General features: G+C 41.8%; 1 protein-coding gene across 4 annotated transcripts in view; it reads left to right on the top strand.

The window, feature by feature from the left end:
• LOC308071871 (uncharacterized protein) overlaps window positions 1-16,584 on the top strand; it is a 358,228-nt gene that overhangs the window by 120,532 nt on the left and 221,112 nt on the right. Inside the window, exon 1 of one of the 4 annotated variants that reach the window (XM_080407933.1) lies at window positions 11,020-13,119. The exons of the other annotated variants lie outside the window; for them this stretch is intronic. The gene's annotated coding sequence lies outside the window, so the exon portion shown is untranslated. Of the gene's footprint in view, window positions 1-11,019; window positions 13,120-16,584 lie in introns of those variants that run through there. 4 annotated transcript variants of the gene reach the window in all.

Raw genomic sequence — 16,584 nt, 5'->3', positions numbered from 1 at the left:
TTTCTTATTATCTGTTTGAGGGCTGTTGGGATGGATGTGTGCCATTCAGTTGTCTAGAGTTGTAGGGGAGGCAGAAATTCTGGTGGAGGTGCAGTCCGTGCTGCAGATTCTGAAAAGTGACACTGAGCCCTGCTCCAGCTGGGTGGTAAAAGCTGCTCCCGATTTAGCAAACACTTTCAGCCCCCGAGGCCAAGGGCATACTCAGCTGCAGCCCAGCACTGCTTTGGGCTGAACCCAGGGTATAAACCTTTCCTTGTCCTCCTTTCCTCTACTGCTGTGGTTTACAGAAGGAGAAGATCTGGACATGTGGGACCAGTGGCTGGGACCAGCTCATGGTCAAGGTGGGAACAGGGATGCTGCAGTAATGTGATGTAGATTTTGGGGTTTTTTTTTTGCGTGCCATGTGATGTAGATGTGGCCAGTGGGGCCATAAGGAAAGCCAAAGCTCTCAACAGTAGGCTTTGTGCCCTCACGGAGCAAACAGGTACAAGTTTAATTTCACAGTCCAAAGGGAGATTGTAATTTCACGAGATTCTTAGGCACTTTGGAAATCTTAAATATGTTAAAAAAAATGCCCACAGAGGCCAACAGAACTTTTCACATGCTTAAAATTAAGCATGTGATTATAACCTCCTCCTTGTTAAATCCTAAGTGGTGTAAAAATTGTCAAAGCAATTGTCATTTGATTAGTTTCCACAATCCTCATCATGTTTCTGCTTGTTGTCTCATTCGTTAAAGTGCAATGTAGTTTTTTGTTTGTAGTTGTTTGGTTGTGCGCCCCCCCCCCTCCCCAGTTTGTAATTACAAGACCACATCTTCAGTGTTATATAGCTTGAAGACGGGGAGCTGAATTTTACCTTAGATTGAAATTTTACATACATTTTGTCTTAGGTAAAAAGTTGATTTTCCCTACCCAGCCAACGGAAAATTAATTAAGGAAGCCGTGTATAAGGAAACCAAAATTTTGTAGCTGTGTAGTGTTTTTTGACTGTTTCTGCTGTTGTACAAAAAATTACATTAAATTAAAAAGGCCTATTTATAAAACAAACATTTTGTAAGCAAAAAGGAAATGCAACCATAATAAAATTGTTCGTCTCAGCGGAATGACTGTATTGTGTACTAGGCTTTCGAAGAAAATCAGGCTGGCTCCTTCAGAGGAAATCTGATTTCAATTTAAGAGTCTTATTGAGGAAAACAGCACCACAAAAGGGGAAATTAAACCATAAAAAGTGCATTAAGATAATGTTAAGGATCTAACTTACCACCACAAAAAACAAAGCAATCTGAAGTTGAGATAGAAACTTTATCCTTAGTGCATCCTCCTGGGTCAAAGTATGCCACCGGAAGTGGTGGGAGTGGACAGAGGCATACACATGTTGTAGCTAGCTGTGCTGTGGGTTAGGTTAAGGTTAAGAAAAAGACTATGTAAAAATGGCACCTTTTCACTTCACAGATCATCTCTGATGTGAATTCTAAGTCATAGCTTCTTAATCCACTGAATGAAAGACGTTTTCAGTGGTTTTTTTCCCCCGGCTAGCTTAATGGAACCTGTACAGCTGTAGAGAGGGAGCTGGATTATTTTGTGGCTCATGCACCAACAAGAGATGAGCTAACGAAAGCTCTGGTCTCACAGTTGCTTCCAAGGGTGTGGAGATGCATTGACTTCAAGGAGAAGCAGTTTGGTTCAGCAGTGGGACTTCCTATTCATAGGGGTTAGGCTGAGAGGTCTTTCCAAAAGGATTTTATTTTTTTAAAGCTGAACAGTGTGAAAATCTTTAAGAAATCAGAAGACATGTTCATTTGATACTTTTATGGCATATGAGTGTCTTTAGAATGGCTAATTTTATGCAGGTGGTGGCTATAGGTGAGAGTTGGGAGGGTTCAAAGTCACGTGTATTCTGTTAAAGCAGAAGCTGTAGACCAAAAGTTAGCTGAGGAGCAACCATATTGCTGCTTGGGTCTATGGAAAATAATTTCCCTCCTCTTTCCCATCCCTGGGGGAATGTGTTCATCTGCCAGGATGGCCAGTTGGTCTGTAACACCTTTATTTCCTCACCAGGCTGATACAGTACAAGGGTGCCGTCAAGGTTCTTCCTCGGTGCACACGCTGGGTTGCAAGCGAGTGCTCTGCTGCATGTGAAAATCCCAAATACTTTGCAGTACCTGTATGATGCATTTCGTTGAGTTAGCGCTATTGCAGCCTGGGGGGTTCAAAGGCAGCCTTCAAATGCAGGAGGGGCTGAAGGTGCCCTGGCCCTGACTCCAATGTAGCATCGCACTGTGCACCATACGTGGCAACAGCAGCAGCTAACCTTCATGTTGGGTTAGTTCTGCTCCTCCTGATATCCCTGTGGTCCTGTCAGCTGCTTGTAGAAGTCCTTCCCCAAGCATTTTTCATTCCAGAGGAATGCTGCTTATCAGAGTTACAGATGTTCACTTTTTGAGCCTCCCAGCTGGCTTGCACAGGAGGGAAGTGTTATTTCCATTTTGTTGTGAGGAAGCCAAGGCAAAGAGGCATCAGGTGGCACAGGATTATGGACTGCTGGGTATCCCTTAACTGCATGGGCCACCTTGCCCAGCTAGCTCAAAATGGCTGCTGCAACTTGGGAAATACAAAAGTGCCTACATGAAACAGCTGCTGGGAAGGGTTTAGGTGTCAGTTTCTGCCATGAAGCAGAGAAGCAGATGGTAACTTTGTAAGATCTCTTCATACTTTTAAAATACTTTCACTAGTATTAGTTTTTATTCAGGTTTTGACCTAAAGTATACCTGTCCTACCTGGGTATTCATACATATTTCATGTGGAAAAGAAAACAGGACTGGTAAATGGGTAAAAAGGGCAAACTCAAATGAAGGTACCATGGCCTTGGAGTGCAAGATGATGGATGGATTTGCACAGGTATTGGCTTCAGAAGTGACCCCAGCCTTCATGTGATTTGGGAACTCTGATCCTGTGTCTGTACCACCACTGATACAGCTTGTCTGTATCAGCGATCTCTCTTCCATGTGCCTCATGCAGTGGGGAAGCTGGTATCCCATTCTATTCTCTCCCAATGCATTTGATTCTCAAAAACAGGAACCTGCAGCCTATAGTCCATGTGGGAGTCAGTCTGCCTAGATGTGAAGGGGACTTCTGGCAGGCAGAAAACCAGAGAGCTTGGTAGAACATTTGTGCATATAGAAATGGGAAGAAGTCTTGAAGAGCACAGAAACATAAACAAAAATAAATAAAACATAAACATAACCCCCTAAACTGAAAGATATTCATGCATTTACAATCAACAAAATCCCAGGTTAGGCAGATGAAAGAGATTTCAGTGTGTTACAAGTCATAGCAATAATAGCCTTGGGACATTGGCCGGTCTGTTCTATTATGTAAAAGTCTCGCAGCCTTGTAATGGTTCCACAGATTAAGAAGTGTTATGTACCAGCTCTAAATATTTCTTTAAATTAAGACTTTCTGCTTCTAACTGAAATCTCCGCTGAATATGATGTTATAATAGGGTGCCCTGTTCCATCTGTGTAAATAACACAGAGAGATTTTCTCTTGTTGAAATACCTGTGTTAAAAAAATGCAGCAATAACTTGAGACTTCAAAGGTCTAACTTCAAAAGATTTCTTGCATTCTGCTTGACGGGACAGCATCTTATGCACACATGCTTTTTCACTGCTAAATGCCTTAATAATGAGCTTGGGTTCAGATTTTGTGAATCAGAGCCAAGTAACTCTGTTTTATTATATTTGCTGGGAAATGAACTAGCTCTGGGTAATTAGGAAAGCAATTTTATTAGAATCTATTTCATAAAGATTGTTTTTTAATCAGAGTCAGAACTTACTAGAAATGATTCTTTTATTTTTATTGCACGGGTCTCTTGAATGGTGCAGGCCTCCATGGGTCTTAACCCATAGCAAACTCTGCACACTGAAGGCAGCGGTATCACTATCAATCTGTAACAATGTTATAAAATAACCCTAGGATGGTAATCCCCTAACCAACACTGCAGAAACTAATAATTACTGTAGTGTGGTTTACTGCATGATGCCACCCTAGTATAACTGTCCGTGCATTCATGCACCATAAAAGAAGACAGGACACAAGGATCTCACTTTCCTCTGCATCTCAAGGCATGCCGTACCGAAGCAAAGAGGAGCCATCCCAAGGACATGGGGAGAGCTGGAGGACAAGTCAGAAGCATGGTGTGGGAGTACAAAGGCAACATAGGGACCAGGAGAGAAGATTTTAGTGCGATCCTGTACTTGGTTTTAATTTCCTGTAAGGAGGACTTGATGCTGGATTAGTGATGGTGCTGGCAGTAGACGTGGTAGTGTGAGGAAGGAGCAGTAGGTCACGTTTCCTCTTTCTGGAGGTGCTTTCGTAGGAAAGGGAAATGCTGTTGTACCCAGCAAAAGCCAAATAACTGATGGGTTTGGTTCACTGGCCGAAGTTTTTTTTTTGGGGGGAGGGGATAGGAAAATGAGGCTTAGAATAATCATCATGGGAAAACCCATAACAAAACCTCTGTTTTCTCAGAGAAACAGGAAAATAAGAGATATTTTTATTTAGCTGAATGAAAAGTTTTGCATTCATTTCAAAATCCTCTTTTTTTTTATACAAAGTTGGCAAATTTCTAAACACACAAGGTTATTTCAAAAAGAAAAATGAAAACACTTCTTTTTGAAAGTGTTTTCAGAAAACATTTTGAGTTTTCTAAATGTTTTAAAGTTATTTTCCAAATCAGTTAATGAACTTTACCTGAAATTGCAAATATTGTTAGTTCCTTGAAATTTCTTTTTTTTGGTGAATGGAAGATTAATGACTTTAAGATGTACTTTGCTGCAAGCATCTGCACACCACAGGTAGCAGGTGGGCCTTCAGTGCTTTTGACTTGGAGCTCTATGGTTACTGAGAGAACTTGGCCATGACAGATCTTGGTGCTGAAACACATTTAGATCCAAGAGAGTAATAAAGATAGGTGTCTTCTGAAAAATTTAAATTTGCACTTGTGTTCTTATCTCAGGCAAACTCTAGGTTAGAGGCAGTTGCAAGACAAGATTTGGATTCATTCTTGTATCTGATTTTGTGTCTTGCATGAATAAGTTCATACTAGATTAGTAGTAATGAAGGAATGGGTAATAATGTAATGGAAAGAGTGGGAGGATCTTTTATGCAGAAGAAGGAGTGGGCTGAACTTCCAGAGGTGCTCAGCAGGGCTACCCACATACCTGCAGAGCACAGTCTGCCTTTTTGAAATAGCAGGCATCTGGAAAAAGGTGATTGATTACCTGCCTAGCTCCTTCATCACCAGAGTTTTGTGGGTGTAGCCATAAAGTTTCTAAATGTGGTCCAGAATAGAGACCCTCTGGAAAGGAAACAGGAGTTGGGAGGAGAGATGTCCGTTTCAGTTTGGGAATCTATACAGAAAGGAGAGGCACCTCCTGAATGTGTGCTCAACCAATCCCGGAGAAAAGCACCTGGTACCAAATCTGGAGCTTGATCTGAACCTGCTCACGTATGGGGGCCTTCAGGGTGTTTGTTTCAGGCCAAATCAGTATGAGATCAAGGAGAAAGTTTATATCAATTTTGAATTGCCTGAGCAATGCAAAAAGGTTTTAGGACTAAAAGGGCAGAAACATATGTTACACAGGAGAAAAACATCTTATCAGGCAGAACATGAGAGAGTGAAGTGACTAACTATGAGTTTTCTTAGAATTTGCCACAAAAAAATTATAAAAGGGGGGCTCCTGAAAACCTTTCTGATGGCTGCAGAGTGATCTCATTCTTCAGGCAGAGAAAGACTATAAAGGAAGGTGTATTTTCCAACCTTTTTTTCATTTATACTTTACAAAGCTTATTTCTTTTGGACAAAATAATTTAAAATTCATCAATTATTTAGGTGCCAAAACCCACACTGCAAGAGAATCAAGCCAAAGGGCTTAGGTAGGGCTGCCTTCTGTCTTCATCACAGTCCATGGCCTCATCTGGTGGTACTCATGGTCCTCCACAGTTGAAGGTTGCAAACCTGTTGGGCAAAGGTGAAGGCCAAGTCCTTGTAAGCAAGAGGTAAGAAGCAAAAAAGCAAGAAAGTGAAAGAAAGAGGAAAGAAGCAAGTCCCTCTTCCCACAATGCACACAGCAGACAACTACTGCTGCCCGCTTCTTCCAAAGCTGGAGTGCCTAACTTTGTATCCCAAACACAAAAGTATTTTGGTTCACATATACATACATACATGCATATATATATAAATATATATAGACACACCCACACATGAAGAACAGCAATCAGTTTTATTCTTTTGCTTTGCAGTCATCAGTAAATTTAGTATATTCATGTGAATAGTTTAAAGAACATGTCCTGTGATCTAAATGAAAGGAAAAATATATCCACAAGATGATCAAGTGTGTGTAAAAATAAACAGTTTGATGGCTCTTACATACTCTCCTTTTGTGCAAGCAAAGAGAAATGCAGAAAAATTGCCACATTTCATCATGTAGAGCAAGGGGGCCCAGGTGACACCCTGATCAGGTGTGCATGCATAATCATTCCAAAAATAATCACCCTTTTGAATAATTTCACCCCAAATCTTGCAGCTTCAACTTATTCTCTGCAAGTGACTCATAAATCTTTACCGTGAATGTGAATCAAGTTTCAGAGCTGCAGGCTTAGGAGCTTGTTGGATTTATTCAACTTTAGTCTTTATTTATAGACATAAAAGTGTATTATTGGTTGTAACATCCAAACAAAGGAAAACAGATTGTAAGCATCCATTAACGTTTTCCCAAAAGGGAAATCTGGAGTTTCTCCTGGGTCTTTGAGTCTCTCCCTTGTAATATTAAGATGATGTCATAAACTCATAATTACTTTGTGATGCTCTTATGTACTCTGTAGTTGCTTGTTCAGAGATGGTTATTTATTTTCTGAACAGAAAAACTGAACAACAGAAACAGGTGGAATGAAGCAGATCAGTCTTTTGTGGTTTAAGGTTTGAAGGACCCCAACATTTTTATTTCACGCTATTGCAATAATTTTCTCTGGTGTATGCAAGGACACAGGTGTTTTATATAGTGTTATTAAAAAATGTTTCATTAATATTCAGATATGGGATGCAAACCTTTTATAAACACCTCATAATAACTGAAGCAAAGAGCAATGTGGGGAGTAGTAATCAGAAAGTGATGTCTTTACTCCTGAATTGGTCCATAACCTGTCCAGGTTCCTTCCAAGAAAGTGTCTGTCTGAATTAGTGGTGGACTTACGCTTTATTATTGTAATGAGAATCCCAGATTGCAAAAAAAATGTATGAGTGTATGTATGTGGAGAGGAGCGAGGAAGGAACAGACTCATGAATTTGGGTAACTCCAACCCTTGGCAGATTCAGGAGGGCAGGGTGGAGCAGTGCCAGGGGCTGGGTGTGTGCCATGGGGACTTTCCTGTGTGGGAGCCTTCTTAGGTACATCTGTAATTGCTCCTTGTTTGAGGGTAGGGCAGAAATTTGTTTCAGAGCTGTATTTGTCCTGTAACATTTTTGACTTATGAAAGTCTGATGGAGTGCTGACTGAGTGACTTGAAATGAATAATTGATCTGGCTTTCTTTCTCCTTTTCATGGAGTAGCTGTGAGCAGATTGTGATTTCCTCAGATTTATTTGTTATTCAGAAATATCTAATACATTTTTAAATCTCCCCCATCCCCCTTCATCGATTAGATTTCCCAGGCGTCTCGGTTTGGTTCAGACAGTCTGGGCTTTGGGCAGCACATCAGGGTAAAAGCACAATCTGAGTATTAGAGGTTGGGGTTGTTACTCTGCCGGCAGCATGCAGGGCGGTCCCCTCCTCCCTGAGACACCAGCAGCACTGCTGAGGGTGGGACAGGACCTTCTGTACATGTGCCAGGTAGATTGGGTTAATCTGTCATGGATTAGCCACAGGATTTTGCAAACCTCCCAGGACTAGAGTTCTGGGAAATGCATTACTTGGTGCAGTCGGTGGGATAAACCCTTTCCTACTGTTTTCTGCCCATATTCAGACATAATGGTACAAGCGCTTCTCATGCAAAGACGTGTAAATCCCTCTCTGGGAGCATATGTGGGTTTTGAGCAGAACTTTTCTGCAGGATGGTTTGCTCAGTGGAGGTGCACAGATAAAAGAAAACACCATTCAAAAGCTGGTGAGAATATTCAAGAGCGGATTTTGTTCCCAGTACTCAGTCAAAGCTGATTTGATGAAGAAGAGAAAATTCTCTTCCTCAGCAAGGAGCATAAATATCTATTTCAAACAATTCTTTAAGGACCTAGGGTTTCTTATTACTCACTGCTAACCATTTTAATTTCTGACCTCTTCTGCTTGACTAGCTGCAGACCCATTCAATGACCCTTTAGGATTCCAATGCTGTGATTTATGTCCTAGCCCAAATTTCTGTGAATTAGTGGTATACTGAGCCTCTAACAATTTGGAGCTGGCCTTTTTGTTTCCCCTATCCAGCTTCCCGTACTTCTCCCTTCTTGGTGCTTCATTTAGGCTTGATGGATATAATCTTAACTGTTCTCTTCAGCTCCATGTAGACATTTATAATACACTGCCCTGTATCCTACATGAACAGAATAGGACTCTGCTCTGTTGTGTTTGTATCATTTCTCTCAGAATTATCTTATGGACTTCTGGATTGTCCGTGCTTTTTATTGTGGTTACGTAGTTGTTCCTTTTTTGAAGTGAGAGCCATTACAGTGTATTTAGAAGTTGTCTTTCCACATTCATCATGCTTTACTCTGCCTACACAGAGAATGATGTTTTTCTTGTCTTTGTACAGCACTTTGATACTTGAGTGTTGCTTGGTTTTTCCTTGCCATGGGTGGTTCAGGGTCCTGGCCAGGCTGGGGAGAGTGGACTCCAGCTCCAGCTGAGTATGGACTTTGACTGCTTGGTCTTGTATCTCCACATTAAACCCAGATCTCCAAAGACAGACCTGACACTGCACAAATGGGTGGGAGGGGATGTGTAAAAGCACCAGGAGTTCACCTGTGCTCTGGTCATTTCCTGGTCAGGAAAGGTCTCGTGAAAAATATTGCTGGAAAAAAGCTCCTTGCTAAATTCAGCCAGTTGCTGAAAGCACTGGTGGTGAAGGGGCTGTGCTCCTGTACCTCTCTGAGTTGAGCTGGTCACAGGCTGCTGCTTCACAAAAGCTTTGCTCAAAATCAGGATTTCCTATTTCCTTTGCATTCTCCTCAGCCTGTGGTGTTGTTAACAGGCTCAGAAATGTGGCCCAAGTTTGAGGAGGGGAAGGGGTAAGCTTGTGGTAACTTTGCTTGTCATCCCTCAGTGCCTCAAGCTCCTTTCATACCAGGAAAGAGGGAAAGGTAATTTAACTAATAATGCTGATCCTTAAATAGATTGCTCCACCAGATTCCTTACTGACATAAGACTTATCCAGGGCATCTCTTAAAGCTAAGATTGATTGCTTTTGTTACCTCCATGTACATATATCTCAGTTTCCCTTCTTTTAATGTTATCTCATTTTTTCACTTCTCTAGACCCCTTTCTATGAAAAGTACTACTGCCTGGTGCTGCACTGGCCAGCTCTGATAATAAAACTATTATGCAGTTGTCCAGGACTCTTCCTGACCTTGTTGCTGTTTAGTTGGGATTTTCTCTGATACGAGTTTGATTCTGGGATATATTCCCCACTCTTGTCTGCAGGGACTCAGGTTTGTTAGCATTTGGGTGTGGATGTCATCCTGTCTTTTACTGTCATTGGGAAGGATGGAAGTGGGCTTAGAAATATTAGCTAGTTTTGAATTTCCTAGAAGTTCAGCCTACTGAGTTCTTTTAGCAGACCTTTATTAAAACACCATGTGTACAGAGCAGCTATTTCTTCAGTGACCTGGAGTTGGGCACTACATATTGTTTAGATCAAAACAGCAGTGCACGTATGAGGGAATCTTTTTGTGGCTATGGTGATGTGCCAACCCTATAGATGTTATTTTGCTATTAGAGATTAAAAACTTACTCACAGATTCCAAGGCAGAATTTTGCTTCTGTGTGTTCATTTAAGATTTAGCCTGAAGTATTAATATAAAATTTAAAATTGTGTCCTCTTTGCTGAAATCCAGTGTGGTTACAAGGTTCTAATAAATATTATGTCCTTCCATCATGCAATTAAAATTTTCCACCTCGTTTCACAATGCAAAACACTCATATGTTGTCAATCATTTTGAAACATGATTTTTTGACATCATATAATTTCACTTCATTTTTCAGACAGACATCATACCAGGAAATTATATAAGAAAGGATCCTATTATATCTTTATTTTTCCACCAAATTTCACCTTCAAATACAGACATTTGTGTATATTTCAGTAATTCTGACAATAAACTTTCAAGGAGAAACGAATGGCATCTACATAACCAGAGATCAGCATATGGAGTTTGCTGCTCTTCAGAGACTGCAGCTCTGGCGCAGGCACCTGGTTAGGAACCGCTGGTGTAGCCACGGGAAGTTTACAAGTCTTGATGCACGAAGTGAAAAGGTTGCTGCTTGAAACAGATACCACCTGGGAGGTAGAGAGGGAAACATATGCATGTTTTTGAACTTTCCTGTGTTTAACAGTTAGCAGACACTAATGAATTGCCAAACAGCCCTGATTTAAAACGTAGTAGTCAAAAGCAAGGCTACCTGCTGCTTGTCAGGTAGTCCACCTGTTCAAGAAACCAAAGTGCCCCTGCCCTGTGCCAAGAGAAAAGCTGCTTCTTTTTCAAACCTCTGCTCTGGTGTGTGTGTATGTGTCTCATTGCATTGCTTCTTATGTGAGTCAGAAATTCAGCATGCAATAGAATATCTCAGGCTCATTATAGAAGTCTGATATTAAGCAACAGATTTTGATCTTAGTTGTGTGTAGATCTGGGGGAAATACAGCCTGCAGAGCACAATTTGTAACTGTGATCAGATATAGGCTGGCAAAGTAAGAGAGGAGCAAACCAGGCATGTGAAAAGCCAGAACCAAACTTTTGATTATAGCTGGATTACCTTTCAGATACCCTCTCCTAATCTGTGACTTCCATGGAAATTTGCATCTGGTCCAAAACTTCCTTACTGTCTCTCAGAGGGCTCAGCTGGGAATGGCAGCACTTTGCTGGATGATGTCTGAATCTCCTCCATCCTTCTTGATTTAAATGCTATGATGGGGATGTTGCTTGCAGGCAAGGTGATCCCAATATGTTCAGCTAAAGGTCTGCTGGGTCGCACAACCAAGCAGCTGTTATTCTGCAAAGGGAATGTGCCAACAGAGCTACTGAGCTACTTAGTAAACCCATTGCAGCTAGTTTAAGATCAAGTGTTCAGACTTATGTTCATTGAAGTCAGTGCTAGGCCTGCGCTTGGGGAGTAAACCTGTGCTCTTGCATGCAAAGGTATGGGGTTTGTTCTCCAGAGCCAGCTAAATTGTACTGTGTGGCCAGGGGCTGCATATGTTGGAAAGTGCTACCTCTTAATCTGCCAGGATTGAACTTGGTTTTAGGGTTTATGGTCATAAGTGGCAGTGTTGAGCTGAGAGAGAAGACCAACAGAGTCTAGACTGCTGTAACCTACCCCACTGCCCTACACTCCTTACTGGCTATGGGGCTGCTGTGCAAACACACAGCTATCATGTATGAACACATCAGGCTTGTGCTTCAGGACCAGGTGGGCTGGATTTTGTGCACAATGCAGTGAACTGTGGAGAAACCATGAATTTTAACTGGATGAACCATTCTGCTGGTTAAGTGATTGAGGCTATTTTAGATGGTGTGTGTCTGATAGTCTCCAGTGACCAAAGGTTTTGCTGGCAGATTTATTCCCAGGCATCACATGCAGTCATGCAGACTCAGTAACCTAAAGGGCCTCAGTTCTTGCTTTGGTTTCCCCCCCAAAAATAGCTAATGCTTTATTGAAACCAGGGAGTGGTAAGCAATGCTGGAGACCAGTCAGCTAATATACAGTATGCCAGCAGAAGAGAAAACAACCTGGGGTGCTACTGTGTGGGAAAGTGTGGTGCTCCAGCAAAGCCCTGGTAGTTCTTGTTCATGGGCAGGCATGGCTGGTGGAGGTCATCACTAAAGTTGTGTTGGTGTATGGAATAATCTTATGGCAAAAATAAACTAGCAAAGCTTACTGTAACAAATATCTCAGCAGAGCGTAGGCTGCTATGGTGTGGGAAAGGAAGGTGGCTTTTAGGGCAGCTGGGAATAAAAAGGGGGAAAACACCACAATACAGCCTCAATATAGTAAGTTGGTATTGACTGATAATAGAGAGCTGGGGGATGGTGTTCTGGTTCCCCTCATCACTCAAGGTGGCCTTGTGAAAGCTGGTAATGATCTGGTGGTAGAAATGCAGGGAACGCAAGCAAGCAGAAAACAATGAAGAACGAGAGAAGGCTGTTACCACCACTTCCTTCCTCAAACTGCAGAATAGCTTGGGGCTCAGATTCAATAGGAAGTTACTGCAGCATAAAAAGCTCCCACCCATCAGCTGAGCTGTACTCACCATTTGTGTACATCTTCTTAGCCTGCAACAGTTGTAAAGTAAAATGGTTTATCTGAATTTTTTTTCTTCTTTGAGGCTTAAACTAGCTTGTGATACTCTCAGTGGGTATGCATGGTCCCCCCAGCTCAGCTGCAGGGATATGCTGTGGGTCAGGGTACGGCATGTTAAGATGGTGCATTTTCAGCCTTAAAATTAGCTCAGTTCTTATATAACATCAGCTCTTAGTGGTCAGGTTGGTTTTACTGCAGAGACAGAGGGAAGTAAATGCTCTAGTGTAAGTATGATGCAAATGATTTCTCCTGGCCTGATCCTGAAATCACTGGGGTGTGCCATATAAAAGCATGCAAAAAATTAATCTAATGAGTGACAAGATAGATCTTTCAAGGAGTCCCTTATGTATTTAACACGAAACACGCACTTTCTTTGAATTGCGGCAAGGGTGTTGAGCTCCTCACAAAGTTCCCCCCCCCCACACCCCCCATGAGCACACTCTCAAGGCATGAGCAGCATCTGGGGAGTTGGGTTCTCATGCACAAGCACAGCCCTGTGATTTGCACGGGGGGTGTTAATTCAGAGATCTGTCCTTCAAAGCAGGGAAATGATGAGGTAAGAAATCTTTCTGTATTTTGAATACATATATATGTACACACATATAAATATATATGAGATTATTCAAATGCAGCTTGAATATATTTTGCCTAATCCATACAGAGTTTTATCAATATTTCTTTGTTTATTCTCTTTCATGCCAGCTGCTTTCTTTATATATTTCCATTTTGTACATTTTTCAGAGTGATTGGATCATGTTGCATGCACTTCTATTGAAATATTAAGTGTTTGCAATCCCCATTCATAGGCACCAGCTCTGTTATTATGATCCATCATTTCAAAATCCACATATTTGAAAAAAGAGAGCTTAGCTAGCCCTTGAGTAGCAGAGAGCATTAGACCCAAGGAGTCTCATTCGTCTTGTCAATAATCTATGGATTAACACCACCAAATTGTTTGTTTCATTGGCATATCCTTGCTGTGTATTTTTAAAGGAAATGAGTGTGTGCAAAGGCCAGTGAGGTGAGGTCGGGCGAAGGCTGGGTTTATACTGGTGTGAGCAGGGAAGTAGAGAACTTCTCATTTGTGCCCAGCTCTTGGGGATCTTGTGATGGTTATGATCTGGATATCGCCGATTCCTGTTGGTGGTCAGGATGGGAGAAATGAACCCTGTGATGGCCAGGGCTTCTTGCACCTTGACTGGGGGCCAGGGCAGCTTGCCGGTTTACCTGGGGGGAAGCTGTCCTTCCTGTGCTTGGGTTTTTATTGCCTGCCAGCCATTCTGCACAAGGACTCCTCCTTGTCCATCACTCAAGTATGATGGGATTTGGTAAAAAGGCTTTTTCCCTTACTTTCTGTGTCTCAGTGGGACGCATGATGGTGGAGACGTGGTGGGTGGGCAGAGGGATTACAAGACAGGTGCAGCACCTGCATCACCTATGCAAGCAGAACCCCTGACCTGATTTGTGAAGACCTAAGATAAAGGCAAGCCTGGTGGTGGCAGGGACCCCAGTGCTGACTGCGGTCTGATGACGGCCACAGCAGATTGTGGAGATGGTGTGCAAGCATCAGCTTTGAGCATCTGTGCCATTAGCAGGTTCACCTGAATGGCAACACCACTGTTGGTAGCTTTTGACATGGGCTCTATTCACTCTTTGTTAAACTTTCATGTCCCCATTTAGCGTCACTGCTAAAGCACGAAAGCATGGTGAAACCCACTGATGCCATCCAGTGTCCCCCCAGCTGGGTCAGTACGGGGCAGACTGACCCTCCTGCTGCCAAAATCTCGCCCTGGCCTTTGCAGCCTGCCCTTTGTGCGGTTTTGTGGCAGACCCACTGGAGGGCATGAGGGCTGTGCAGGGCAGCTGCGGCACCGGTGCAGGGACTGTCGCCAGCTGGTCTAGGCGTGCCATTCATCACTGGTGACAGTCCGTGCGGCATCGTCACCTAGCAACAGCCTGGACACGGCAGGCGGGACTTTATTTTTTTTTTAACATGAAAATAAGGTAATAATTTAGAAATTTGCATTTTTATTTTAACAGATAAGAGTATTTTGGTGTCAGGCTTGAAATTCAAAGCTGGAGATGGTTTTGCTTTCCATGCCCATGACTCCAAGCACTGGAGCAGTGGCTGCCTTGACAAGATGGAGCTATCCATTTCGTGCATACCAGTGTTTAAAGTTGAGCCTGACATTATGCGATTGCCTTGCCCTGTTTTGTGGTGTTTTTTTTTTTTTCTCTCCACATATGCGATATAAAAAATTATATAGTTAAGGGTGTTTTTTTTATGTAACTTCTACTTCTGAGGCTGAACTTTCAGGTTGATTTTTTTTTTTTAATCAGAGGGAAGAAAAGGCAAAGACGTATATACACTCAAATTACTCCTTTCCCACTCTTTTAAAACACCTTTAAGATTGCAAAAGTCTTCTGAACTCTATATTGGCAATTCATGGTGCGGCAACTCATTGCAAAATACGCTCGTTCGTTTTCACTGATTGAATTTACTGGTTGTTAATGTGTATAAAAGTGTTAAGTACTTTTGAAGTAATCTCCTGCTATAGGATTTATAGGAAAGACTATTTAAATGTCGTAGTGTTTTCTCTGTTGTTATGACAGTATTATTGAGTAAATAGTTTAATTTTAGTGCCCTAGTTAAAAAAAATCTATAATGACCGCCACATAAATCGTTTGCTTTTTTTATTTCTATATTTAGTTTCCTCCACAGAGACTGGAGTTGAAAATAGGCTAGTACCTAAGACATGAATTCTCTTAAATATTAAAGAGATCTCATCAATGATTTTATTAGTCTCAGTACTCAGTGAAGGCCGCACTGACATCTGAAGTCTAATGATTTTTTTAATATATTTAAAGCCTCGTACTGCACCTTTAAATATTGAACAATATTGAAAAATATAGAAGTACTTTTTTGTATATTAGCTTTAGGCAGAACTGTTGTATGATTTCCACTCCTTTCATGACATTGTAATGATGTTACCACATACAACTTTATCTTGCATGAAAAGGTGAAGTCATGAGTGATTTCTCCAATTTAAAAGCACTCAACCCTCACAGTGCTAGAAATGAATATTTTGCATATATTCATGCAACAATGATTCAATTTAAGATTTCTATTTTCAAACATTGCTTGAAACCTTCGGTATGTTAGTAGTAAAATTGCCAAAATGTGTAATAAGATTTATTATAGATGAGTAGCATTTTATTTAGTATTTCATGTTAACACGCTTTTAGGGTTACCCTGGTTTAGCAGAAGAATTCATCTTTCTTTTTTAATCAGAGCTAACACTTTATTGTATTATTAAGATACACTTACTGTGCAATTGTATATCACTGTAGGAGCAGAGTTTTCTCTGCCTGGCAAACCTGCACCTGGTTGATGCATGGCATCTGTCTTCTGCACCCTAACCCAACTGCTTGGTACTGTACTGCTCCCCATCGCTTTAATTTATTCTGGTTTTTAGTTTTCCTTCTAAAAGACCATCTTGAGCTCTGCACTGACATGCACTGCAGGTCTCTGCACTCAACCGGAGTAGACAGGAGCTTTGCTTGGGGCTGGCTCTGCCCTCGCACCACTGCCAGCAGCAAACCCTGTCCTGAGAGCTAACAGTCCAGTGACCAAAACACAAGCCACTTTGGTGGCTGAGTATTTTAGGAAGCTTCTTTCTGTAGCTTCACCTTTGTCATCTGCCCATTGCACTGTTTGTCATGGAGCTAACAAATAGGAGCAGCCATTTCTCTGAACATCTGTGGCCAGGGCATGTATGTCAATGAGTTTTGCAAAATGTCCCTCGTGCTGAGGCCACCCTCTATTGATTTCATGGCTTTGCATCTGGAGGTGTGTTGTGGCATTGAGTCTGTATGAGCCCCATGTAAGTTAATGCGAGCTAAAGCAGTAGATCAGATGCTTAACCTAAAGCAGTCTGCATTTTGGTTTTGCTCCCTCACTGTCTTTTTTGTGGTCTGGGCCAGGTTATATCCCTGTTGAAGCAGCACCATCATGCATACA

This window comes from Falco punctatus (assembly GCF_963210335.1).
Source record: "Falco punctatus genome assembly, chromosome: 12".
Taxonomy (NCBI): domain Eukaryota; kingdom Metazoa; phylum Chordata; class Aves; order Falconiformes; family Falconidae; genus Falco; species Falco punctatus.
Note: the sequence above shows the minus strand (reverse complement) of the source record. Positions and strands in the feature narration are given on the sequence as shown.